At 42.9% G+C, this 27,122-nt stretch overlaps 1 long non-coding RNA gene across 1 annotated transcript; it reads right to left on the bottom strand.

The window, feature by feature from the left end:
* Window positions 1-305: 305 nt before the first annotated feature.
* On the bottom strand, window positions 306-26,309 carry LOC143440295 (uncharacterized). The gene is made up of 3 exons (XR_013108072.1): window positions 25,942-26,309; window positions 10,524-10,592; window positions 306-438 (listed from the first exon to the last, which is right to left on the bottom strand). It is a non-coding gene; the product is annotated as an uncharacterized LOC143440295 (long non-coding RNA).
* Between the last annotated feature and the right edge of the window lie 813 nt (window positions 26,310-27,122).

The following is a 27,122-nucleotide window of genomic DNA, read 5'->3' as shown; positions in this document are numbered from 1 at the left end:
GCTCTGGGTCCCAGCTGCTTATTCCTAGTTGTCCATCATAGTCCTGAAGAACCCCTCATGGCAGGCAGGGCAGAGTGGTTTGCGCTCTGGCACAGTTCTCTGCTGGTGGTCCTCCGAAATGTATAGATGTCTTCAGCTCATTTTCCTCATAGAGTGCCTGCACGTGCTGGGCACAGATTTAAGCAACTCCTATGATTCCTACCTCAGGTTCAGATTGTCCCTAAGATTTTGCTACTGGGTAAGTTTATCACTGTCATGAGCTTACTGTGTCAGAAACATAGACAAATACCCTTGTGTCTTTCCACAGTGTCAGAATTTATTGACTAGCAATAAATCCACAAGGCACGGCAGTTTCTTTGGCAGCGATTTGCCTTAGAGTTCCGGCTTTCTTGATAACCAGCCAAGGCAAGTGCTGGTTCTCTCTCTCTGCTTCTCTCTCTAAAAGAAAAAACACATTGACTACTAATATTAACTCTCAATCACACATTATATATCACACAGTAAATACTTTGGTGTGTGTGTGTGAGTGTGTGTATGTCTGTGTGCATGTGGGGGTGTGTGTATGTATGTATATATGTGTGTGTGTGCATATGTGTATGTGGTGTGTGTGCATATGTGTGTGTGTGTGCATATGTGTGTGTGTGTGGTGTGTGTGTGCATGTGGGTGTGTGTGTCTGTGTGGTGTGAGTGTGTGTGTACCTGTTGGCTATAGAATTCCACAAAAGGTAAAACAAGCTATATAGAGTTCAAGGAGAGGAATTTTGGAGGTGGAGGCAGGAGGATCAGAAGTTGAAGGTCATCATCTGCTACATAACTGTAGAAACCAGTCTGGGATGTATGAAACCACATCTCAGAAACAAATCAACAACAAACAACAACAACAAACCTCCAAAGAGGCCAGAGAGACAGCGGCAGGAAGCTGGTAAGGATGGTAGAAGAATTTTCCCCAGGAATCTTGCCAGGGTCACTACTACAGAGTCCAGCCAGAGGGTCACAATTTGAGCCAAGTCTCAGGGTCAAATCAAGCTTCAGAAGTGAGGCATAGGACTGTGAAGGCCATAGAAGTGAAAAGCAGGGTCAGGGTCAGGCAGATGGACAGACAGCAATTCAAAGAGGCTGTGGGGACCAAGCTGAGCTGAAGGCCCTGTGATAATCAGTTCCCTACCTGTCTATCCTTCGGTGTACACACCAGGTTGTCGGATGAGAGCTTCTGTAGGGCACTTGAGAATATGAAAAATCGTACTGGGGAGGCTAGATTCAAGAGCGTATAGATCATACCAGATTGAGGAACAGGTATAATGCCCTCTCCTGGACCCAATAAAGGATGGGGTCCTAACACCCTGATGGCATGATGTAGGACCTCAAAGGGCTGCTATGCCCTGGCTGAGACTTTCTGTATGCTGCTGTCTACTAAGTAACATTCTGCAGTTCCTCTAAGATCAAAACATCCTGACTAAGCCATGGTGCCCCAGGAAGGGAATTTACACTTGACATCCTATTGCTCTCCAGTTGAGTTCCTTTTTTTTTTTCCTGAGTTTGTGTTTTTTTTTCCCCTGGCTTGGTGTATATATACCGAACCTGCCCAGTAAAAGCTTTGGCATTCACTGACAACGAATGACCCAAGTCTGAGTCTTTCTTTAATCCCCCAGGCCTACGCCCGAGCTCATGTGGCAGCGCTGGAGCTGTCAGCATGACACTATAACAACCTCTCACCTAACACCTCGTGTGTGTGTGTGTGTGTGTGTGTAAAGGACTCCCCAACTTGAATCCATTCCCTACAGGTGATTGGGCCTACTCAGTGCCCCTCTCTCCACTTGCTCACCTGTTTGAACCTGTCTGAATCTGTCTCTGACCACGATTTCCTGCTCCTGATCTGGTTGTGATTCTCTCAGCCTGGCTCTGTTTTTTTTTTTTTTGTTTTTTGTTTTTTTGTTTTTTTTTCACTTTCGAATCTGCTGCTTTGTTCTTAAACCTTAATATCAGAATTTTTCATTGGCAGCTCGCTCCCAGCCTGACCTTGTTCTTTATCTTCATGGACTCCTTCTCAATGTTCTGCCACATCTAATTTAACTTGTATTTTGTAATATACACACATGCACAAAGCACACACCCTCAAGTATATATATACACACACATATACACACACATACCACATGCACACACAGCATGCACACACATACACACACACCACTCACATATACATACACATACACATAGCACACACACATACACACATACCACACCATACCATGCTATGCACATACACACACAAACCGCGTATCACACATGCACCACACACACACAAACCACATATCACACACGCATCACACACACATACACACATGTACAGATGCACACACATACATGTATGCACACACATATACACACATACAAATTGATTGATTTGCTGTGTGCTATGCATTATATGATGTGAGAGTTAATATTAGTAATTAACATTAGGATGTAAAACTCTGCATGTCTCACTTAAGACACCAAAGCAGGAGGGTCTTATGACATATTGTTGTTAGTAAATTTGCCAAACCTTGTGATTTTATAGTTATTCAGTAAATCCTGACACTGCAGACAGACAGACAGACAGACAGACACACACACACACACACACACACACACTCCTGTGGTTTTGGCACATTGTGTTCATAACTGTGTGTATGTTCACATAAAACTACAAACTATAGATATCCCTGGATGTTGTGCTTCCTCTTAATACAATGGACCTTTAAAAATTGTCTTTTGTGAACTCAACTATGTATTACATTTATGATGAGAAATGATATTAAATAGATTGGCCACACAATATTGAAAATGTTGTAAAATGACAAATATTTCCATTGTCTTACTATATAACCAAGTGGCTTTGACTGTTCATGTATTTTGAATGGATATTTAGAAATAAAGTTTTCCATTCTTATTATAATATACAGGAAAGGATTGCCAAGCCACATTTAAAAAAGTAGCTGTACATATCAATAAATTTTTCTACAGACCAGCATTAACTACTTACAAAAGAAAATGAAAATATATCTATATGCAATGGCTGTAAGAACCATAAATGGCTAGCAACAAGAATTGTGTGAGGCTTGTGTCAATAAAGGGATAAAATTTTATTGAAGGACATAAAACAAAATTGAATATCCCAAGTCATATAACTAGATGTCCACTTGACAATTATGCCTGTCATAAACCAGTCAGCTATTTGAAAATTTACCCTCAGTGCTAAGACAAGAATGATGAACCACCTGGTGAGGGTTTGGGGGGAAGAAACTGGAAAACTCTGCAGTTCAGAACAGCTAAGCTGGTGCAGAAAATGAAGACCATGTTTGGCTCCTGCCAAGGGGGGAAGGCTGCCATGGCTACTGGTTCTCTCTTCAAGTATTAACCCTGGCATTTATTTCTGGAAATGACTGTACTATTTAGGGTTTGTTTGTTTGTTGGGGATTTTTGTTTTGTTTTGTTTTTGTTGTTTGTTTGTCAAATCGACATAAGCCTAGGTCATCAGAGAACAGGAAACTCAATTGAGAAAACACCTCTATCTTGGGCTATAGGCAAGCCTGTGGGCATGCATTTTCTTGATTAGTGGTTAGTATGGGGGGACCTAGACCACTCAGACGTTCTCTGGTTGTATAAGAGAGATTGAGCAAGTCATGACAAATAGCAGATAAAAATTCTTCTCCATGGCCCTTGCTTCATTTCCTGCCTCCAGGTTCCTGCCTGCGTCCCTCTCAATGACAAGGCCAAGCAAAGCCTTTCCTCTACAAGATGCTTTTGGTTCTGGTCTTTATTTATCCCAGCAATAGAAAGCAAACAGGACACTAGCCAGCAACGACTCCCCAAAACAAAGAGGATGAACCCCTAAGGCAGCAGTTCTCAACTTTTCTAACACTGTGACCCTTTGATACAGTTATGTGTGGGGACCCTCTAACCACAAAACCACTTTAGTTGCTACCTTACAACTATTAGTTTGCTACTGGTATGAATCATAATGTAAATACGTTTTGAAGAGAGAGGCTTGCCAAAGGGGTCTCTACAGACAGGTTGAAAACCACTGCCCTAAGGGGACTAAAATTACTTTTTGCTTGGGGCTCTCTGTCTTTTTCTGTCTCTGTCTCTGTCTCTGTCTCTGTCTCTGTCTCTGTCTCTCTCTCTCTCTCTCTCTGTGTGTGTGTATGTGTACATGTATGTATGTGCATGTGCACACTTGTGTATGCATGTCTACACACAAGTGTGGTGTGTGTGTGTGTGTGTGTGTGTGTGTGTGTGTGTGTGTTGGCTGTGGAAGCTTAGAGAAAGCAGTAACAGCTGCAGCCTGGAGGCGGACACTTGGCAGCATGTGGCAGTTGGGTGAGGACCTGTGCTTGACTGTACAGCTTCCTGCCAATCTCAGCTGCCCTAAGGCCACACAGACAACTTCTCCATCTCAGGTTCCTTATGGACTAGGAAGATTTGGCAGAGGAAACACTACTGGGAGGAGCTGATAATAAAAAGATCTCCATTTGTTTCTCCATTTTTTAAAAATAAAGGTCTCCAAATTTGGTACACACACACACACACACACACACACACACACACACACATGCTTCCCACAAAGCTAATATTCATGCGTGGTTTCAGGGTCTCATGCTGTCTGTACATGTTATTTCTCTTTTGCCTTTAATGCATCACAGTTTATGTTTCCAAGATAAGGTCAACAGCATGACCTGGATGTTGAAGATCATTAGTGAAGGTGTTATATGGACTCCTCTTTGGTTTGATTTCTGCTGGTGTTTTCCGGAGCTCAGATGGAGTTCATACACTGTATTAGTCAGGGTTCTCTGGAATTACAGAACTTATGGGATGTTTATATATTAAGAGAAATTACTGGAATGATTTGCAGTCTGCAGTCCAACTAACCCAACAAGGGGCAGCTGTGAATGGGAAGTCCAAGAATCTAGTAGTTGCTTGGTCCCACGAGGCTGGGTGTTTCAGCTGGTCTTCTGTATAAGCTAGAATCCTGAAGAAGTAGATTCCAACAGATGTTCTGGCGAGCAAGTGCAAGCCAAACAAAGAAGAACAAATATTTCCTTTTTCCATTGTCCTTATATAGGCATCTAGCAGAAGGTGTGGTGTGACCCAGATTAAGGTGTGTAGCACCACGCCTGAATTTGGAACTTGCTCTGTCCCAGGCTGGCCTTGAACTCAGAGATCTTCTTGCCTCAGTCTCCTGTGGTTAAAGGCATGTACCACCTTGCTTGGGCCTAAGCTTTTTATGGCCACTATGCCTCAAAAGCTGGATCTCAGGTGAGCTTGCCATTTCTGGATTGTAGTTCATTCCAGATGTAGTCAAGGTGACAACCAGCAATAGCCACCACAATCATTTTGTTCAGCATAGTACAAGACCTACGTCCTTAGTGCATAATGGCACATGAGGTTGATGTTCTCTCTAACAGGTAGTGTGCGTCCTAATTTCTTGGAGAAGGACTGTGTCTACTCAGTGTCTACCACAAAACCAAAGCTACTGTTTTTCTCTTTGGTACTGATAAAGAATTTTATGGGGAAGAGGCTTGGAGGCTAAGCAAATTCGATTTCTTCTTGAAGTGTGGCCCACTCCTCTTAGCATTTATTAATAGATCCTGCCTGGACCAAAGCTTATTTGGTATTCTGATGGTAAGACTCAATTTCCTTTATTTATTAGAGCTTTTGATTGACATTCCGTAAGAGAGAACTAGCTTCCACTTTCTCCCATAAGTTAGTAACAGCATAGTTTGGCAGACATTTATTTTGGGCTGTGAGGTGAAATCCAGCCTCAGTGCTATCGCTTTGGCTTCAGCCTCTGAGGCCTCCCTCAGCTCTGCTGAGCTCTTTTTTTCTGATACTATACGATGTGAGAGCCTTCGTTTGTATTTTCTCTTTTTCATCATTTAAAAAAGTAAATACAATGCAATTTTGGTTCTAAAGATGGGAAAGAACTCATGGAAAAAAGAAATGTTCATTCACTTGTGAGTACAAATGTAAGATTTTTTTTTTCTCAATAAAAGACAGAATTGAAGCAGTGGGTATAAAGAGTCAAGTGATCAAATATTAACTCCAGGATCGCTAGTGTGAAAACCCCAAACTGGATTTGTTAGTCTGGCGGTTCATTTTCAAAGGAGCCTGTTTAAGACTAGCTACAAAACAACAGAAAACACTAACCCTCTGAGCATGCCTGCTGGTCTAACTATTTCCCGCAACATCCAAGTTCCACTAAGCTCCTCCCTGCAAACCAAAAGTTTAGAGTAGACAAATATGAGCAGACAGGATTATACAGCTAATAAGCATTCAAATAGACAAGTTATGAAGCATACAGATGAACCTTCACACAACTTTTGTTGAGAAAAAGAAAACTTTAAGGGACAGAGGGAAGCAGGCTACTTGAATGATGGGAAGCAGTGTTACTCTTCCAATCGTCAGCAAAAGGGAGGAGAGGTGAAATGTAGGTTTTATAAACCCAATCTAGGAAGATGCCTGACTTGGAAAGGTCCTTAAATAAACTGCCTGGTTGATTTCACTACTCTAAGCTTCTACTGCTCTTATTATGAAATGGGAGTGTTCCTATTATGAGGCAGAGATCACCCACCCTTTCTTACAGAACCGCCATATGATCCAGCAATCCAACTTCTTGGATATGTCAGAAGGTCTGAAATCAGGATCTTGAAGAGGCATTCAAATGCCTTCATCCAGTGCAGTACTAGCTACAAAAGCCCAAATACAGAAGCAATCCAAGTGTCTATTGACAGGTGAATAGATAAATGAAACACAGCATAGACCCTATCAATAGTTTTCAGCTGAATAGAGAAAGTCTGCGTTTATAATGAGTGAGCTGATAAGCCAGTGGTAGCATAACTACTGCAGGAGTCTACCTCTGTGACAAGCTAAAATAATCAAATGCATAGAAGCAGAGTATGCGAGGCTATGGTGACAGCAGGAAGCATGTTAAAACCACAGTGAATGCCACACAACTACCAGAGTGCCTAACATCTGAAAGACTGGCGGTGCAGAATGATGACAAGGAAAACACCAGAACTTTATACCTTGCTAGCAGTAGTGATGAATCACGGGTAAGGGAGGCAGTGTGGCCATTCTTGGAGCAGGCTGTTAGGGGGCCGATAGATCATCTTCAGAGAGTTTTAAGATAATCATAAGACATCATATGACAGTCCAGTTTTGGAGAGAAAGGGCAGCTTGGGGATTGAACCCAGGGCTTTACGCGTGGAAGGCATGCACTGGGCAACTGAGTTGTATCCTCCCGTTCCTGCTTTTGTGAGCAATACACGCTATCAGTTTTAAATATTATAAAACGCTTCCAGCTGAAAAGCATCTTCCTGATCTTACTGCTAAGTGATTGCTGACCTTCTTCTCATACTAACATAGTGCACATAGAAGCAGCCGATGTGCATGGACATATGAGTTAGTTTTCATCATCACTGCCTACTCTGTGGTCTCACTCCTTCCTGTTGTTACAAATGCAGGACTTCAGTCATGTTGAAGGATGAGTTGTATTCTACTATGTTTATATAGACTCCTCCTTTTTAATTCAATTATCCACTGATGAACATGTGGGGTAAATTTATATTTTTGGCTACTGTAATTTTTTTTTTTCAGGAAGTGATGCACTGTGCAGTTCAGACTTGCCTGAAACACATTATTGGCCCAGATTGGTCTTGAATTCATGGGAATTCACCTGCCTTGGCCTCCCAAGTGCTTGAATTACATCATAAGCTACCAGTCCTATTTTGGATATTGTGAATAAACATGGGGTGAAGGTAATCGTATACTGATTTAATTTCCTATGAGTATGCAACTAGTAGTGAGGTTGTTAGATCCTATGCTTGAGATTACATATATACATCATATACACATATGTAGTTATATGTATAGGGTTTTTTTTTTTTTTTTGAAGAAATCCCATGCTTTCTCCCACATGCTTGCACTAATTTACATTCCAAAGCCACCATCTAAGAGTTGTCCTTTCTCTAAACACTCCCTAAAGCTCATCTCTTGCCTTTTTGGCAGCACATACCCTAACTAGGATGAAGCACTGCCTCACTTGGCCCAGTGTCCCAGTCAGCTATCTGTATGTTTTTCTGTGGATGTCCATGGCATCTCCAAGCAGGGCCAGTTCGATACCCCACTTTCCAACTTGAAAGCCCTGTTATTTCCTGCTCTTGACTGATTAATATGGCCAGGGTTTTTACCACTGTGCCCAACAGGTAATAGTGAGTAAGGCTTGTCTGGAAATGTCTCTTTTATTCCTCCAGTTCGTTGTAGAAAATAATTACCTCTAAGGATTTTGAAATCTTTCCTCAGTACTTTCTACCTTTAGATGTTGCTGTTAAGGAATTGATACTGGGGCCACAGGGATGGCTCGGTAGTAAAGGCAGCACCTTGGCAGTTGTCCACCTGAAGGCCTGAATTCAATCCCCAGAATCATCCAGCTGATGGAAGCAGAGAACCAATACTCAAGTCTTCTGACTTTCACATGCATGCAGGAGAGTGTGTGCACGCGCACGTACATGCACGTACATGCACAGGTACATACAAATGCACATTGCATATGCATACACACAGGAATACACAGTAAATCAATCTTTAAAGCTTCTATAAAAGAAGTCTGATACACACACACACACACACAGACACACACACGTGATTTCTGATCTCTATAGAAGCTTTTAAGATTTTATTTCATTCTAGCATTCTCACATTTCAAAGAATATTACTCTATTGGGTGTGTTTGCTTTCATCTTGCTATAAATTTTATGATTCCCTTAAAGCTAGAAGCTTACTTTTAAAATATTTCTTTGAAAAAAATCCTCCATTCCTATTTTTCCTCTTTCTTTCTTTCTTTCTTTCTTTCTTTCTTTCTCTCTCTCTCTCTCCCTTCCTTCCTTCCTTCCTTCCTTCCTTCCTTCCTTCTTTCCTTTCTTCCTTCCTTCCTTTCCTCCTGCCTTCCTTTCTTTTATTTTTTCTTCCTTTCTCTGTTAGTACATCACTTACACACTGCATTTTCTTGATTAATTCTCTAATCTTCTGTCTCCTGTTAATTTGCTTTTTGATCCTGCTTTCTGTTGCCTCAAGTACCACATTTGGCACACCTCCTTCTCACCTCTGAATTTTATTTCTTCATTCACTTATTTCCTATGTGGAGCTGTGGACCTCTCTTCTTGTAGGCTGTCTGAGAGGAGAGCACTTAGCAGCCTCCTCACAGAGATCCTTGTTAAAAGACATCAGTCTCTGGTCATTGGGAAAAGTGAGAGTGTACACAGAAATGTCACTCCCTAACTGAAGACACACAGCAGCAGGTTGATATTACATGCTGAAGGATTGTTAGTACCCTACCCTCTCCTCTCCAGGAACATGTGCTTGGTGGGGGGAGTGAAGAATCTTCCAGTCTTTTTCTGCTGTGTTTGCCTGCTGTTAACATTTATTGTCATTCAATATTTTTTTTATTAAAAACTTCATTATTTCTCTCTCTCTCTCTCTCTCTCTCTCTCTCTCTCTCTCTCTCTCTCTCTCTCTCTCTGTACGAGTGTGGGGGCACATGTTTGCCAGAGGATAATCTCAGGTGTCTTTGCTCTTGCTCTTGTCTGAAACAGGGTCTGCTGTAGTTCACCACTGTGTACCAGGCTAGCTGACCACTGAGCATCTGTGTATTCTGTGCAGGGTTACAGACATGTATGCTACAGTGTCTCGACTTTACGTGGGCTCTGTTCACCCAAATTCAGTGCATCGAGCTTGTCCAGCAGGCATGTTACCTACTGAGCCATCCTCCTAGTCCAGTTGTTAACATTCATTGTTGAAGGAAAGGGAAAAGAGAACCCGGGAGTCTCCCAGTTCATACCCCAAATTTCTTAGTTCTACTGAAGGTGTTCTCATGTTTCTCCCCCCGCCCCCCGCCATCTTTGCTGTAGCTGACATCTTTGATTCTAGATTTTCTTCAGTCCAGTTTTTCCAGAGACTGAACTTTGTTCTATCTCTCTCCCTCTCCCTTCCCTCCCCGTGTGTGTGTGTGTGGGGGGCGCTCATTCCAGTTTTATATTTAGCATCTCATTCTCCCCTTTATTGACAGCTACTGACACCCTGTCCTAAACCAGACTACCTGAATGCTGTCAGATGAAGTTGCCAGTGTGGATCCTGCCCTGCAACCTTGCCTGCTCTGGAGTGAAATGTGCTGCTTCTCTGCTTTCTTCTAGCCTTCTGTGGCAGCCTCTTACTTGTCTGACTCATATTCCCTTTGTCTCTATGATTGTATATACTTTAAATTTTTGTCTTCTTATTTTAGATAGCCTTTATGGGGAGAGGATATAAACAAACTTGGTCAATATGCCATATTTAACAAGAAGCCTATAAATAATTTTCATAACTAGCTAATTTTATAATGCTTGCTGTAAAATGGACAAACTCTGTAAACACCATTATCTCAAGCTGGTTAAATGCACAGGAAAGAAAAAAAAAAAAAGAAAAGAAAAAGAAAATGTGAGCGGTATTACCTATTCCATATGCAGAGACCGAAGAGTGGTGATTTTTAGTTCCCCTGTAATCCTGTTCTTCCTGAGTGTCTGTGTAGAGCAAAAAAAAAAATGACTTTTGTAACCAAAATAAATAATTACTAAAATTAGTTTTTTAAGTAGAGGAAATAAGCAATTATGGGATGATCTCAGCGGGAAGTGTTTTCCTGTAGGCATGCTGTGTGCAACTGGAATTGTGCACAATTGGATACTTCTGATTCTATTGCCAGGGAAGAAGCATCAATGCCAACACCACCTGTGTTTGTTGTTCTTGAGCCGCTTTCCTTCTTTTCTTTTTAATAATTTACTTATTATTTTTATTATTTTTACGTGCGTTTGGTATTTTGCCTGCACGTGTGTCTGCGTCAGATCCCCCGGAACTAGAGTTATAAATAGTTGTGTGCTTCCATGTGGTTGCTGGGAACTTAAGTCCTCTGGAAGAACAGCCAGTGCCCTTAACTGCTGAGCCATCTCTATCCCCACCTCTACCCCTATGCTTGTTTTGCTTCTTTTCTCACCGAATAGGTATCATGGTCAGAGAGAAAACACTCTTGGCCCTTTGCTGATGAGCAGCAGAGCCAGAGTTTGGATGCACTAAGTCTAACTCTACGGAGGTATCCTAACTGGAACTTTACAATCTCACCAAATATAGTCCGCTTTCAGTGTTTGCAAGAAGCTGGTTCCAGGACCACCCAGGAATTCCAAAATCTGGGAATGCTCAAGTCCCTTACACAAAGTGACATACAACATTTGCGTCTAACCTTTGCACGTCTCCCTGCATACTCTAAATAATTTTCTGATTACTTATAGTATCTAACACAATGTCAAGTCTATGCTCCTAAGTAGCTTATGGGGAGAACGTAGTGTTTCAGGAATCTTTACATCTTTTGCAGAGATGCAGTCTTTACCCAGATACTTCTGATCTATCCATGATTGGTTGAATTTATGGGTGATGGCTACGGAAGGCCATATACGTTCTTATTTATCTCTTTATACACATTTGTGCTCATGTCTGTGCTTCTTCAAGTGTATTGGCTGTGGAACAAACTATAAATCAAACACAAGAACGAAAGCCAACAGGACACCTCATGAAACAAACAGCAGAGGTGTCTGTCTATACGGCTACCTCTGTCTGAACCCCCACCTCCCTCTCTCCTACAGTGTTCCATGCCAATGAACAGTCTCCCACACATGGAAACAGGGAGCCCTGGTTTCTGCCTGCCCTCGGAGTGAACAGCCCTCACACCTGTTCAGCCTTGTGTTTTCTGAGGGCTGTGTAGCAGTATACTATAGCCCCAGGTCTTGGTTTCACTGCTGTGAATGGAGGAGACATCCTGCCAGCCAGAACACATTAAAGGTTCACCCTAGCAGATGCCCCCAAACCACTGCTGTGTTTCCCATTATGGACAGACTAGTTTAGGTGCCTAAGTGTTTCCAGGAATGTAGGCGGTTTTGATCTGTTGTTCTTTCCACCCCATTGTTTCAAAGCTCCAATTAGAGAGGGCCACATGTACTGCTCCCCAGGTATGGAGGGAGCTAGAATTTGAATGACCGGGAATGGTCCAATATCTTTAAAACATTTTTTTTTTACAAGTAAGTGGTATGTAGATACCATTCTAAATATATTCCTTCTGATGGTCCGAGACTCCACACTTGATTCTAATTGGCAAGGGGTTTCTCATTGTATACCTCTTCTGTCTATAAATCTCTTCTTTGTTTTTTGAAATAGTGTACCTCCCCAGACTCATTATATTTTTCAGTATGTTGTATGTATATGCATGTTGTATGTATATGTATGTTGTATGTACATGTATGTTGTATGTACATGTATGTTGTATGTATATGTATGTTGTATGTATATGCATGTTGTATGTATATGTATGTTGTATGTATATGCATGTTGTATGTATATGCATGTTGTATGTGCATGTATGTTGTATGTATATGCATGTTGTATGTATATGTATGTTGTATGTACATGTATGTTGTATGTACATGTATGTCGTATGTATATGTATGTTGTATGTATATGCATGTTGTATGTATATGTATGTTGTATGTATATGCATGTTGTATGTACATGTATGTTGTGTGTATATGCATGTTGTGTGTATATGTATGTTGTATGTATATGTATGTTGTATGTATATGTATGTTGTATGTATATGTATGTTGTATGTATGTATATTTAATATGTTGTAGTCATTCATGCTTTTAAAGTGGACTATGGAGCTTGACTGCTCAGTTGGTAAAGTACCTGCCACACACGTACTAGGCACAGAAGCTCCAGTCAGGGATCCCAGCTCTCCAGAGGCAGAGATGGCAGATCCCTGGGCCCAACAAGCGGGCATAGCCAAGGACAATGAGAGAGCGTGTTTCAAATACAAGGTGAATGGTGTCTGGAGAGGAATGACATGAAGGCTGTCCTCTGGCTTCCACATGCATGAGCACACATGTACAACACATGTACTCAAATAGGCACATATGCACACACACACGAGAACACACATGAGTGGAAAACACAATGTCTTTTAAACATAGTCACAGAACTGTACAACCATCACTGGTACTGGTTTAGGGCATCCCCATCACTGTAAGAAGAAAAGCACAGCAAATCCAGTGCCCAGGTCTCATTCCTCAATAAAAGAGTATAGGATTCTTTGGGAAAACTGGATGAGTCTAGAACTGAACCTGGAATCACACAGATGAGACAAGAGTATTTTTGTATCAACAACTTAGTAAAGAAGTTCTTAAAAACTGACCAAAATACCTAAAACACCAACTTCACATTCATGGGGTTTCATCAAAGAGAACCAGGAACCAGCTGAAATAGCTCCCAGCCATTTGACGGTTGATAGTTTCTTGGAGAGGAGATTTCTTTAAGGGTGTGGTCCCAGGTAAGTAGATTACACTTAAATAGATGACCTCACGCCCATGAATAAATCAGTGGGCAGCCCCCAAACTGGACTTAGAGAGAGAGAGGTGGGGGGAGGGAGGACAAGGTTGGGAGTAGTTGGGTGCTGGGTGTGGATCTGGGAGGAGTTAGGGGAATGTGTGGGGAGTGAATATGGTCAAATACATTGTATGCATGGGTCCAAAGTTCTCAAGGAATTAATAAAAATATATTAAAAAGAGAAATAGCTCTCAAATGCCCAGAGCTGGAAATGGAAGCAATAAAATAAAGCAGTACTGGTTCATAACTCAAGATCAAATAAATACATAAGGCTTCATAATGATACGAATTAGCGACTCATTAAAAAAGTAATCGAGAGAGAGAGAGAGGGAAAAAAATGAACCTCTGCTACAAAAGAATTCGAAACAACTTGCAATTTTAAGAATTTCTATCTCATCATTAGTATTCTCTACTTCATTAGATGTTGTCACTGGACGGTTTTAAGTTTTACAACATATTTTCCTGGGTGTTTTGAAGTCTCTGTCATCAACTCTGGTCGCCTGCCCTCTTACAGGTGGTTTCTAATGCTTGATGTTCTCCCTGTGTATGGGTCCCAGTTCCTAGCTTTGCTTATCATTGTGGATTTTGGAGAGGATGGGAGTGGCCTCCCAGCTGAACTTGGTGGGACTTTAGAGGCTGAGAAACTGTGGCCAAGACTTCTTATCAAGTGCCTTGTCTCTGCACTTGGCCACACATGCCCAGTGTGGAGCTTCTGAGTCTTTGAGCTGTGGGGTGTAGGGGAGGTAAAGAGTAGACTGGCGTCCATGTGCCACACAGTCTGGCTGTTCTTCCCACACTTGACTGGAATTTCTTGAACGAATGCTTCTTAATTTTCTGTTTCCCCCTTAGGACAATTTCCAGAGATCTGTTAGGATTGGTTGCTTTTGAAAGCAATTGTCACCTGTCTTGGTTGCTTTGAAGGAGCAGCTCAGTGAGTCCACGCCACCTTCCTCAAGGGGACGGACCCATTGCTTACCTCAAGTCTCAAACATAGCTTGTTTTTCTTTAAGTCCCTGGTTGTTCAACTGTCTGCACACTTAATTCATATTTCCTATTTGACAGGATCTCAGGGCAATGAAATGAGTCGACTTCCTGACAGAGAAAGGCAGAGCAGGATGTGAGCCTGGCCTCTGTGTCAAGTTGCTCTGGTCTTTCTGTACAGTATCCTCAGTGTGCTGGGTTTAGTGAGTAGGACATCCAGACACCAGGCCAATTAGTCTAGGAATTCACTGCTGTAAACCCACTGGACTGAAGAAGCGTGACTACAACCTCTCCCTCCAATTAACCAGCCAAATTCAGTTGAACTCGATGCTCTAAGCTATACAGAACATGGGGTGGTGTGACATAAAACAGAACAAGTTTATTTTGGTGGTAATTTTAGGTACACTGTAAGAAAGGACTTACATTAAAAGGGTCTGGGAAGACAGTTCAGATAGAAGGGGAAGAAGATAGGTAAAGTATTTGTCATGCAAGCATGAGGCCTTGAATTTGAACTGGAGTGTGCACATAAAAACCCAAGAGTGGATGGTTGCTCGTGTCTGTCCTATGAGTGCTACAGAAGCTGAAGCAGGGGGACTCTTGTGTGGCTTGATGGCCAGCCTTATCGGGCAGTTTGACGAGCTGACGGTTCAGTGAGCCACCACTGTCTTAAAAAATAAAGTGGACAGTATCTGAGGACTCCTACCACATGTACTCACACATGCACTCACTCACACATACACACATACCACACCACATACACACCCCACATATACACACCATATACACACCACACATACATATACCATAATCACACTATACATACACATCGCAGATACATACATGACACATACACACACTGCACACACATACATCGTATTACATACATACTACAATATACCACACACACACCATGCCACATATGCACCACACACATACACACCATACACACACACACACACACACCACATGGACACCACACAAACACACATACATACACACCATACCACCCCCCACACATACCCCCACAAACACAGACATTACACTCACACACACCACACACCATACACACACACACACACACACACACACACACACACACACACACACATCCATACGCATGCATGCACATACAAACATCTATTTTTGAAATTGAAGGTATACAAATAAAATGATAGATTCCTACAGACAGTGCTTCTCAGAGAGCAGAGCATTAAAGCTTCCCGAAGGTGGTGACAACTGTGATGGTTTTTTTTTTTAATTTTTAAATTTTATTTTCCTTTATATGTATGAACGGGTGCTTTGCCTGCATGTATGCCTTAAGTACCACTTCAGTGTCTGGTGCCCATGGAAACAAGCAAGATGTTTTATGCCCTTGAACTGGGGTTATAGATGGTTGTGAGCTGCCACATGGGTACTGCGAAGGGAACCCAGAGAAGCCAGGGCTCTTAACAGAGAGCCATCATCCCACCATGCCTGAAATGCTTCTCTTTTAAAAACAAAAGCAAACCAGTTTAGGCTGGCATCTCTATTGTCATGAATGTTGAAGGTCTCCAGTACTGTTTTTATTTCCACTTTACTATTTCCATTTAAAGAGTATCTCATCAACACTTTACTATGCTCCATGGGCCTAGAAAATTTGAATAATACGATACTGAACATTCTAGAAACAATCTAAGTGCAAGCACCTACCGAGCACATCACAGTTGAAATGTCACAATATTATCTCTTAGTGAAGGCTAAAGTAGCTAGCTAGTTCCTTTCACAATAATCGGCCAACTTAAACACTATCCGGAGACATCAGAAATTATAAAGCGGTGTGAAAACGAGCAGATTTTTTGAAAAGAGCATACACACCAGGTGAAAATTTTCCACAGTACCCAAAATGTTTACACAAAAGAAATCAAATTGGTTCCTATGACTCTAAGTTTAATTTTAAAGGGGGCATTATTCTGAATTTACTCTTCTAATTAGGTATATTGGAGCCCTTGAAACACTGGGACTTCAAGCACACAAAAGAAAAAAAAAACGCTTTCATTCTTCTCTCTGCTTTTTTGTAGCTTCAGGTAGGGCTAATCTTTTTATTTTTTGAAAAAGTACTGTCAGGATTAGCTTGGCCAGGCAGAAGGCAGTGGGGGCCCTAGGGCTTCAGTTGACTTAAAAGCATTGGATATGAGGGACCCATCTGATTTATACAGGGAGGGGGCAGGAGTGGGGGGACTGGAACAGAGGTTAATTAGGAGCTACCAGCTGAGAAGCAATTCATATGGTGGACCAGAAGCTGCCAATCAACTGCTGATATCCTCAGAATTTTCAGGTTTAAGAGCAACCTTCCAGGGGAGGTCTGGGATCTTGGCCATGGGCTGGTTGCCACCTCCACCTTGGTGGGTGTCTAGGCTTTAGCTGCTTTCGTGGTTCCCGAAGCCGGCTCCAAATTCACACTTTGTCCGTGGGGGCAGTGATGGAGACTCCTGCTCTTCCTGCGCCACACATGTTAGGGCCAAGTTAGGTTTACTTTTCCAAAGACATCGAGTTTCAACCACCAGAGCATCTATTTCTTTTCTGTGTGTTCTTCCCTCGCCCTTTTCCTGAGGTCAAGTAAGTAGTCCTTCTCCTCTTTCTCCTCCTCCTCTTCCTCCTCCTCCTCCTCTTCTTCCTCCTCCTCTTCTTCTTCCTCCTCCTCCTCCTCCTCCTCTTCTTCCTCTTCCTCCTTCTCCTCTTTCTCCTCCTCCTCCTTCTTTAATCAGATATTTTATTTATTTACATTTCAAATGTGATCCCCTTTCCTGGTTCCCTTCCCTGAACCCCCTATCCTACCACCCCTCCCCTGCTTCTATAAGGGTGTTCACCCACCCACTCACCCACCTACCCACTCCTGTCTCCCTGCCCTTAAATTTCCCTACACTGGGGCATCGAGCCTTCACAGGACCAAGGGCCTCTCCTCCCATTAATGCCCGACAAGACCATCCACTCTTGAAATCAGTCTGGCGGTTCCTCAGAAAACTGAGATCAAGTCTTAAGGAAACAGACACAGGCAACACATCTTAATCCCCCCTTCCCGTTTAAAAAAGAAACACATTTTTGCTGAGAAATCAAACATAAGCGAACACAGTCAGGAACTAATTTTCTCATCATTCTTGAGTTTTGGGACAACTGTCCTCGTTCTTTGACAACTCACTTTAACCTTTGACCAGAGAACTCCTGAGTGACAGCGTTAAACCCATGCCGGCTTTGCTTTCCAAGCCTCATTGTCATCCTTGTCAAAGACCTAAATAACTGGGCTGGATAAGAATAAATGTGCAGAAATTAAAGCAACAGTGGCTCTGGAAAGTTTTTGGCACCCAAGAAGACTGACCACGACTGATTACATGTGTGGTCAGATCTCCTCAGATTCTTCCAACCTCATCGCTCCCTGGGATTCTCAGCTCCAAGATTGGCAACCGGAGGAAGGGAGTGGATTCATTCAGGACCTCCAGGGTCTCCAACACTGTCTTGACCCCACCTCACTTCCCTCACATTGCATCAACGGCCACCCCACGTGGTTCAGAATCTGTTTTCCTGAAAGAAATGTGTTTCCAAAATGAGTCAAGTGACTCAACCCAGAAGGATAGGGGGATTAACTCTGACGAGATTTCTTTGGACAGATGGAGACAAGAGTGTCTGCAGGCTTTCTCTCTCTCCATCTTTGGGCTGAGCAGTTTTGGGTTATGGGTTTTCCTGGAGGGTACACTGGCAAACAGCTGGTTCTATCTTAGTGGAGTCTTGTAACATAGTAGTAGCCAGGTCTGTGTGTGTGACCATGTATTTTCTTCCCACACCTACTGTCCCCTAACTTCTTATCTCTTACTGTAGCTTTCCTGTGGTGATATTTCCCAGTAACACAGGGACACTTAGAACCTTCCCAGGATTGTGCTTTGTGTGTGTTCTGTCTCCCACAGATTCAGGTGTGTGAACGCTTGGTCCACAGCGGCTAGCACTGTTCTGAGAAACTGTTGGAGTTTCAGGAGGTGAGGCCTACCTGCTAATTGTGGGTCACGGGACGGGTTTTTGAAGGCTATTGTCTGACCCTGCTTCAGATCCTACGCTTTGCTCTCTGCCTGATTCAGTGTGACCACCCACTTCGGATGATCCCTTCTGCACACACTGCTGATTACCCATACCAACCCTACCTGGTATGGTTGAAACTCCCTGAAAACAACAACCAAAATAAATCCTTCCTTTTTTAGGTAGCTGCTGGCAGCTATGTTGTCACAGCGACACACACACAAAAAAAAAAAACAAAAACAAAAAAAACAAAAACAAAAACAAAAAAAAAAACAAAAAAACCAAAGGATACATTGTTGGGGGCTGACTTTTAGCAGAAAGCGGCTATCAGCTTTGCAGCCATCTTGAGCCATATACCCTGACATGAGACTTGGATTACAGTAGCCTACAACAGCTGAGCACACTCTGATAATCTTGGTTTAGATACCTTGAGATTAAAGGTGCCTGAGATTAAAGGTGTGTGACTTAAGAGTGACCTAGAGATCAGATTTAGAGACAAGACCTAAGGGCATGACTTAAAGGCGTGACCAAAAGGCATGGCTTAGAAGTGAGACATATAAAAGGCGAGAGGCAGACAGGAGAGTGCAGAACAATTTGGAGTAACAGAGATTCAGACACTAGAAGTAGGAGTAGACATTAGACACTTGGAAGAGAACAACAGGAGTACAACTAGGAACTAGAGACTAGGAACTCAAGACTTGGGACTTGGACTAGGAAGAGAGACTGAAGAATAAACGGGATTGAATCACACTCTGTCTGGTCTCCATTCTTCGAGTCCGTCCTCTCTCTTGCTGAACCCTGACCCGCAGACCGGAGCGGCAGCTTGGGTCGGGAATCAGTGGCTGCCAAGCTCGGATTGGAGAGGGCCACAACATTTTTGGCTGCCCAAAGTGGGGCAGCTTGGGCCTCAACAATACATTCAGGCCTGGCCTTCGTTCTGTAGCTGTTCTTTTGCCTCCTTTGTGGCTTCCTTTTTTTTCCACCCCCTTTCCCTCCTCCTCCTCTTCTTCCTCTTCCTCCTCTCCCTCCTCCCCTTCTTCCTCCTCCTTTTTCTCTCCCTCTTCTCTTTCAAACCCCTAACACTACATAGGAGAGAAAAAAGGATAGAGGGAAAGGGGTGATGATGTTGTCATAGCACTTCCTGCTGGTTAGGGCATCGAGTTCCTTGGTTCCTGTTTGTGCACATGTATGCACATGCCTGTGTTGTGGGGACCTGATGCTGGGCGTCTTCCCCCATCACTCTCCACTATCTTTACTGAGCCAAGGTCTCTTGATGAACCTGGAGCTCACCCATTATGGATAGCCTAGCCGGCCAGCTTGCCTTGAGTAGCCACTGTTTCTGCCTCCCTCCCTAAAACTAGGGTCACAAGTGGATACATTTGCCTGGCTATTTACATGGCTGCTATGGTTTCAAGCTTGTGAAGTTTTTCCATGACGGTTCCAAGATTTTTTGTTGTTGTTGTTGTTCTGAGTGTTTTTGTGTTTGCCAGAGTATGCAATACTTTCTTCTTTTACTTTTCTCTTTGGGAAAACCCATCGATGAGCTGGCTAAGATTAAAGAAGATACTGGCAGCTCTTTTGGTGGGTTTTTACATTCCTGTCTTTAATTTGCCAGCCTAAGTTTCCAATTAATTTGATCCTCCACTTTTGTGTTTTCTTTCTTCTCTACTTGGCAAAACTTGATGTGTTCCTTAAAGCCCAGCTAAATGTGATCTGGGGTGGGGGGAGGCTATTCTTGTCAGTTCTGTGCAGCCTTTGTTGTCTAGTATGGGTTCTTGTTCAGAGTTGTATCCTTGCCCCTAAACCCCCAGTGCCTACACAGAGTGAACACAGCACAGATAAACAGTCAGTGTTTAGAAAATGTCAGCCATGTCCCATCTGATGTGCAAGTCTTTGGTGCACCAGGTCTGTACAGCCAACTCCTGATGTCCAGCAGCCTCTTTGAACTTTCAACCAAAGTCAAATTTGGCCCCAGGATGCCTCAATACCTCTCTTCCCTGGAACAAGTCTTGATTTTATCTGCGTCTATCCAAATCTTGTCTGGGGTCTCATCTCCTACCCCCTAGACTTGGTGGAGTAGACAAAACCAGGCAGCTGTCACCTTACCTTAGCTTTGAAAGTTCCAAGGATTTGACAGTGTTTTCCCTGCCCTTCCCCTCAGTAAGGCTGCATGCTTCCCAAGAGCAGGGACCCATGACTGACATCCCTTCAACCATCTTCCTGGTGTCCAGGGAAGCAAGCAAAGCTTCAGCAAATACAAGCTAACTGATTCATATCTGTAGAGATTAGCCTGACCAGACCAGGAAGAAAAGAACCACAAGCTACAGTCCATTATTTTGAAGTTATTGTTAGATTTTTTTTTTAATCAAAAAAGGGGGGATTTTTGCTTGTTTTTACTTACATCAGCAACTACAGAGAGAAATCTGACGCACACATTTTTCTATATGTCTGGACAAAGAAATACTACTATATGTTAGGAGAGGTCATTAAAGCCTTCTTAGGTTCCTTTTTCCCAGCATATGCTACAAATCTTCAGACCACTCAGGGTACATTTTTTTCCAATTAATTTTTCTCTTTTGCCTTTACTGGCAGTCAGTTTTACTAATAGTCATTTTTCTAAGTCAAATGCTTTAATTAAAACTGGAATGAAAAATCTGATTAAAATCTAAATTGGCTCTAGGAGCTGCAATCTTTTGCTCTGCTCTTTGCAGTTACATAATTTATATTCCGAATTGCTACATTAGGCTTCCCCAGCCCATTTTCCTTACCTAAGGCATCTACGAAAACCTTGAACTTTGAACCAAATAATCCTGATTTGAAAACCTTCACAGATTCAATGGCAATAGCTTCCAGACTAGCAAATAGGTTAGAAGGTAGCTTTCCAAAAATGATTTAATTGTTAAGCAATTGCAAAAGACAGGCACGTAAAGCCTTCCTAACCGCTGCCTTTCCTATCCTCAGCTGATATTTAAATATACTCAATATTCATCTTGAAGCTCACTCCCGGTGATAGATGCTCTGACAGCATCCAAAAGAGGCCAATTAATTTCAAATATATAAAGGAGTAGTCAGGGGAAAAAGATGGTCTGGCTTATCCAGGCTTCTCTCTGTTTTTCAAAAACCTTTCTGATGAATATACTTTTAAAGGCAGACTACAAAAATCCATGAAAAGCAATGTTTTGAGCCCCAACACAGACAAAACCTGGAGCCACAGAGTGAGTTGATGAATCTGATTCCAATTTAGTGTCGCAGGTGGACAGATTAATAATTTCATAAAAATGTATGAGTCCATCGTGGGCATCTGAACAAAGGCTTACAAAAAAGTGGGGAACACTTACAGAATGACATAAAAGTGAACCAGGCATGCTGTTCTCCAGGCTTAGCTTGTTGGGGTGACCAGAGGGAAGCTGGCCCCATGGCTGTGTACCACACACCGAAATGGGCTGCTGCAGCCAAAGGTCACCCCACGGTATCAATTACTTGCTACTACCTGGAAAATTTGATTTCATGCCCCACAGCAGAGCTGCTTTCTTCTTTAGCTCAAACGGCAATCTCTCCAGTTGGAAACAAGAATAATTCATTTCCTCAGAGTCATTAGACTTAGGTGTCTTTGCCATTCAGAGAGTTCTCCGCAGATTGCCAGTGTAGCCGAAAGATCTGGGGCACTTAAGTGCTGAGTTCATGGAATGGAAACACAGAGTCTACCACCCTCTTCTTAACCCTTAAAGATGTGTGGTTTCTAGTGAATGGCCAATGGATTCAGAACTGCAGAGTCTAAACTCCGGCATACAAGCTCTATTTACGTCAGCGTGGATTTCTCCATGGAATTCCTCAGAGAAGGGACTAACCAGAGATGTGAGCAAATATAAAGCATTGGGGAATCAGGAGAAAGGGAAGTTTGTGCTGGTCTGATTTTTATCTACTATTGTCTTTAATGTCCTATAAAGAATCTCCCACCCAGGGCCCCCAGTCCAAATCAAAGCCTTTGGAAAGATGAACTGTTGTGAGACTACTGTTGCAACAGAGGCCGGTGGGAATGCTTTAGACACATAAACAACAAGCCCTTCTCATGTCGTGTACTCCGTCGTTGACCTGGCTGTGAGGTGAAAGAATGAAACCACAAAACAACCTGCCTGAGATGCTTGTTCACCAGAGATGCTTGCCCACAAGAGATGCTTGCCAGTCTCTGATCTAAATGAACCACACTTAAAAAGAGCTCATACTTCTCATTTAAAAAAAAAAAAAAACTTATTTCTTTATTCTTAATTCTAACTCAGAAAGACTTCAAATGTTTTTTATCATTATTGGCAAGGAAGTCTAAAATCACAGTGCAACAAAATACCAATATATGTTGCAGACTAGCTAAAATTATATTTTAAAGGGTATTAGATACTGGAGTTAAAGGTAATCTTTTTTTTTTTTTTCAGAGATATAGGAGGATGCTTGTAAGCAAAGACACAACATACGGAACAGTGTGACTGACCACCGTGTAGCCAGGCCTGCCAGTAAGAACTCAGAGAAAACACATGGGTCATCCTCTCCAAATCAGCTTGGCAGTTCTCATTAACGAGATCAAATCCAGGGCCGGGAAAACAAGCACTGAGACAGACAGACCCTTAGGGCTGTGGGTGTTGGGCATTTCCGGGTGGGGAAATGGTGGGGGTGTGAGGGAAGCTGAGGAGGTGGGGCCAGAACTGCTTTTTTTCTCTGGACAGGAGTTCTAAGAGCACTGGCTCATCTGAGGAGTGCTGCCATTGTTAGAGAAAGCAGCAAATCCACCCCGCTGAGGGTCAGGAGATTTAAAATTATTCCAAGCCCTTTGATACAAAAGAAGGAACTCCCTCCTTCTCCCTGTGCGAAGGAATAAAAGGGCTACCCAGTCATCTGTTGCTTTAAACTGACCACATTATGTCCTAACTAAATGGTTTTATAAATGCAAATAATCCTCTCAAAACAAAAAAATTGCAATTTTAGAAAGACCTTTAGAAAAAGGAAGGGAAAATTATGTATCTTGGTTTTTCAGATCAACACGTAGAAAAGGAAATGAAAGATTTTTTTCTATGTAACTCCTTTGTCACACAAAATGAGAAACTGTAATTCAAAAACACAAAGTGATTTGTCCCAGGTCATTTAGCTTCTTAGAGACAGAAAGACATGTTTCTTAATCTGGGAATTTGAGAATAAGAAGTGGTTGCAGGACACTTGATCCCACTGATCAGAATAAAATCCCAACTCCAGACTTAACAAATGTATGTAAATAGTTAAGAAAAAGAAGTTCTGCATTAAAATGGTTGCTGTGAGCAGAGAAGAGATGGATTCGTAGGACTCTCATGGATGCTGGAGCAAGAGGGTGCAATGACATGCACAGAGTAGAGTGTGGCAGCACGGCTCCCAGGACAATTGTGCCACCTTTCCACAGGCTGGGGACTATAGTTTATCTCCAGGAGTGGTCACCCGACTTCCACAAAAGCCTGCAACAAGCCATTTGCTCTAAGGCACTAGCAGACCCTCCCAATTAACATCTTCTCTTGTATCTGAGAGGTCCGGAGAGCCCCGTGCTCTCTCCTGTGGGTCTTAATCCCTGTCAGATAAATGACAGACAGTCTTCACTTCAATTGTCAAACAAAAATAAAGAGACAAATCTTCACGAGGAAACTTCTATTTGGAAAGAATATGATTGCCGTCTGGGACACACATTCATAGGCCAGGCAGCCTTGCTATGTTTAGAGAACAGACAAAAGGAAAGGTTGACGATTTTGCTAAGACAGGGAAATCTGTGCATGTTATTACGAAAGCAAGTTTGTTGGCACCTCTGGCCCTTGGGGATGTTGCAAACTCTGACTATGGGGCAACATGGATCATTTACTTCTTTGTGGGGTCATGGTTGTCAGTTTTCCCTACAGTTACAAACAAGATCATATTCTCTCAACGATAAGGTGGTCTGTTTCTCCGGAGTTAGCCTGGCCCTACAGTTCAGTGTATGGTGATGAGTGTTTCCTCTCTTAGCCTGCTATACTGATGAATGTCACCAGAAGGGTTTTATTAGCATGCTCTGTTGTCACAGAATGGACCACACCCTAGCAACTCAGGGTCCCTGGCTCCTGTTCTGTACCAGTGGAGGTTGCTGAAAGGCAGGGACACAGCCAACATACAAAGGACTATCCTAACACCATGTTCAACCAAAGCTCTGGATGTAGCTTAAAGTTTTCAAGAGAGGAAGTGCTTGGAAGGTGTGCCATTCAATGGCTGTGCTAAAAAATTCCCAAGCACAGATTTAAAATGGCCAAAAAAAGAAAACAAACAAACAACACAAAACAAACAAACAAAACAAACAAAAAAAAAAAACAATCACTGTTCTCCTTTTCCTGCATCCTCCAATCAAGACTTGCATTTGTGGTTCTCCATCTTTAAAACCCAGAGACAACATTTGAGAGTGTCACTGGAAGCCATCATTAGCGTTCTGCCTGACGAATGAGGTTGAGTCATGAACAAAAAAGTAAATGACATTAAACCGACCGAGGGAAAAGCAAGCACAGCTAGAAGACGTGAGGGGCCAGGCTTTTGTCAGTGATAACAGTGTCGCTGCCTTTCCCTTGTGGCTACAAATATGATAGAGGCTGAGCCTGACCAGTGCCCCTTACAGTAAGGAACAGAAGATGCAGACTTAGTTCCTGAACTTAAACAGAAGGGATGGGGTTTGCACACCTGCACTTCCTACAAAGGAAGCACGCATAGAAGGGAATCCTTGATCTCTGATATTTCACACCTCACTGATAAACTGTGATCTCCAATAAGTCTATGTTTTGAATTTATTTTAGAATCAAATTGTTTCTTTAAATCCAAGCTCTATGCAGTGTAGTGGGGAAGAGGGCTTTGCCCACAGCACCATCTTACTTTGATGAGAATATCTTAGGAAAGGATATGAAGAGAGTTGTCCAGAATCTATGGTACTTTTTCCTTGTATAGCCTATGTGATATAAAAATAAATAAATAAATAAATCATGGCTTAGCATGTAAATCAGTGGTAGAGTACACTTATCCATCATGTGAGAGGCCCCATGTTTGATCCTTAATACCATACACAGAAATTAAAAGGAATTTGTGAGGAATGAGCATAGCCCGGTATAACTGAACATTTGTGAGATGAACGTTTCAAAGACAGTGATGGCTCAGACCCACGGGACTGGCAAGGTCTTCCGCTATTTGGAGTACCAGTGATGACAGGGTATACAGAAACATTCAACCATAGCTTCCTCCTCCCAAATGACTGTAGTATGAGACCGCCCCTATACAGAGACAACCCCCCCACACACATAGAGATTAGAGATTAGAGATTAGATAACCTATCTCTTTGTTCAGTTGTATAGAATAAATGTGCTGGATTTCTGGCCTACTGGTGCATCTCCATGAGAGTGCACAGCTCACCTGATCCCAGATTTCCTGGACATATGCCTGAAATTTCTTTATTCTCCATTGTCCCAGGTGGAAAATGATGGCCTGAGTGCAGGCCATGCGGGGCGTGAGTTCTCTGTAGTGTTGAGTTGTAGTTCTCACGTGTCCTCAGCCCGGGGCGGGCGCCTCAGGGAGGTGGTCCTCCGTAGAGAAGCAGAAGTGTGGCAGGAAGTTAGACCAGTCCCCTTCCACTAGGCACCAGGTGGACACTGGGCCATGAGAAGCTGCCAAGCGGGGAATGAACTCAGTCTAAAGTTCAGTGGGTGGGCAGAGCTCTTGAGTGGACCCAGAGGTCAGTCAGTGTCTCCATTTGGAGCTCCCAGACACCTCTGGAGGGGGGCACAGCAGGACAAAGACAAGGAGCACTCAGGCGCAGGCGCAAAGAGAGACGAGGGGGGAGAGAGAGAGAGAGGCCCCGACCACACCCGGCAGAATTGATTACTCTCTTGGCTGAAAGGCTGCTTGTTTAAAGATGTGGGCCCCCGTGGCTGAAAATGCAGAGAAGCTTTCCACAACGGCAGCCCCCAATGACATGAGGAAGTCCAGGGTTCCAAGAGCTTTATTGATATGGCAGATGATAGATGGTCTGGACGCACGCCCCTTTAGGTCAGGGTGGGCCTGACTTAAATAGGGAGGGAGAGGGGGAGGAGAGTCGATTAATTAGCTACGCCTTCTGGCCTTTATGTATCTCATTAATATGAAAATCTCTTGAGGCTGAGGCCTGTAGTCACGCCCTCTACCTGTGTTAGGTGACACCTCTTTGGGAGGGCCTGCGGAGATCTTGGCCCCGTGTCAGGAGCCTGGGTTCTGGGGGAATGACCAAACACCTGCCTTTGCCCCATCGGGGGGGGGCTCGAGGCCTGTGCCCAGCCAAGAACTAAGCTATTTTTTCACTACCCTATAGCCCTGGTCAGGTCAATTCTAACCCCATGCAAGTCTTGACAGGGATTTATTGTATTATACTGAGAAATATTATTGTCAAGTCCAGGCAGGTGTACAGATTGTCTGGTCTAAAGACTCCATGCTTACCGACAAAACCCAGGGAAGCAGTAAGAGGGCAGTTCTGATGCTAAGGTCCTATTCCATAATTGGTTTTTGATCTGTCAGTAAAAGAAAGCCTTGGGCCAATTGCTGGGCAGAGGTACAGGCAGTAC

The sequence above is a fragment of the Arvicanthis niloticus genome, chromosome 29 (genome assembly GCF_011762505.2).
Source record: "Arvicanthis niloticus isolate mArvNil1 chromosome 29, mArvNil1.pat.X, whole genome shotgun sequence".
NCBI lineage: Eukaryota > Metazoa > Chordata > Mammalia > Rodentia > Muridae > Arvicanthis > Arvicanthis niloticus.
The sequence above is the reverse complement of the archived record's forward strand: the minus strand, read 5'-3'. Positions and strand labels throughout refer to the sequence as shown.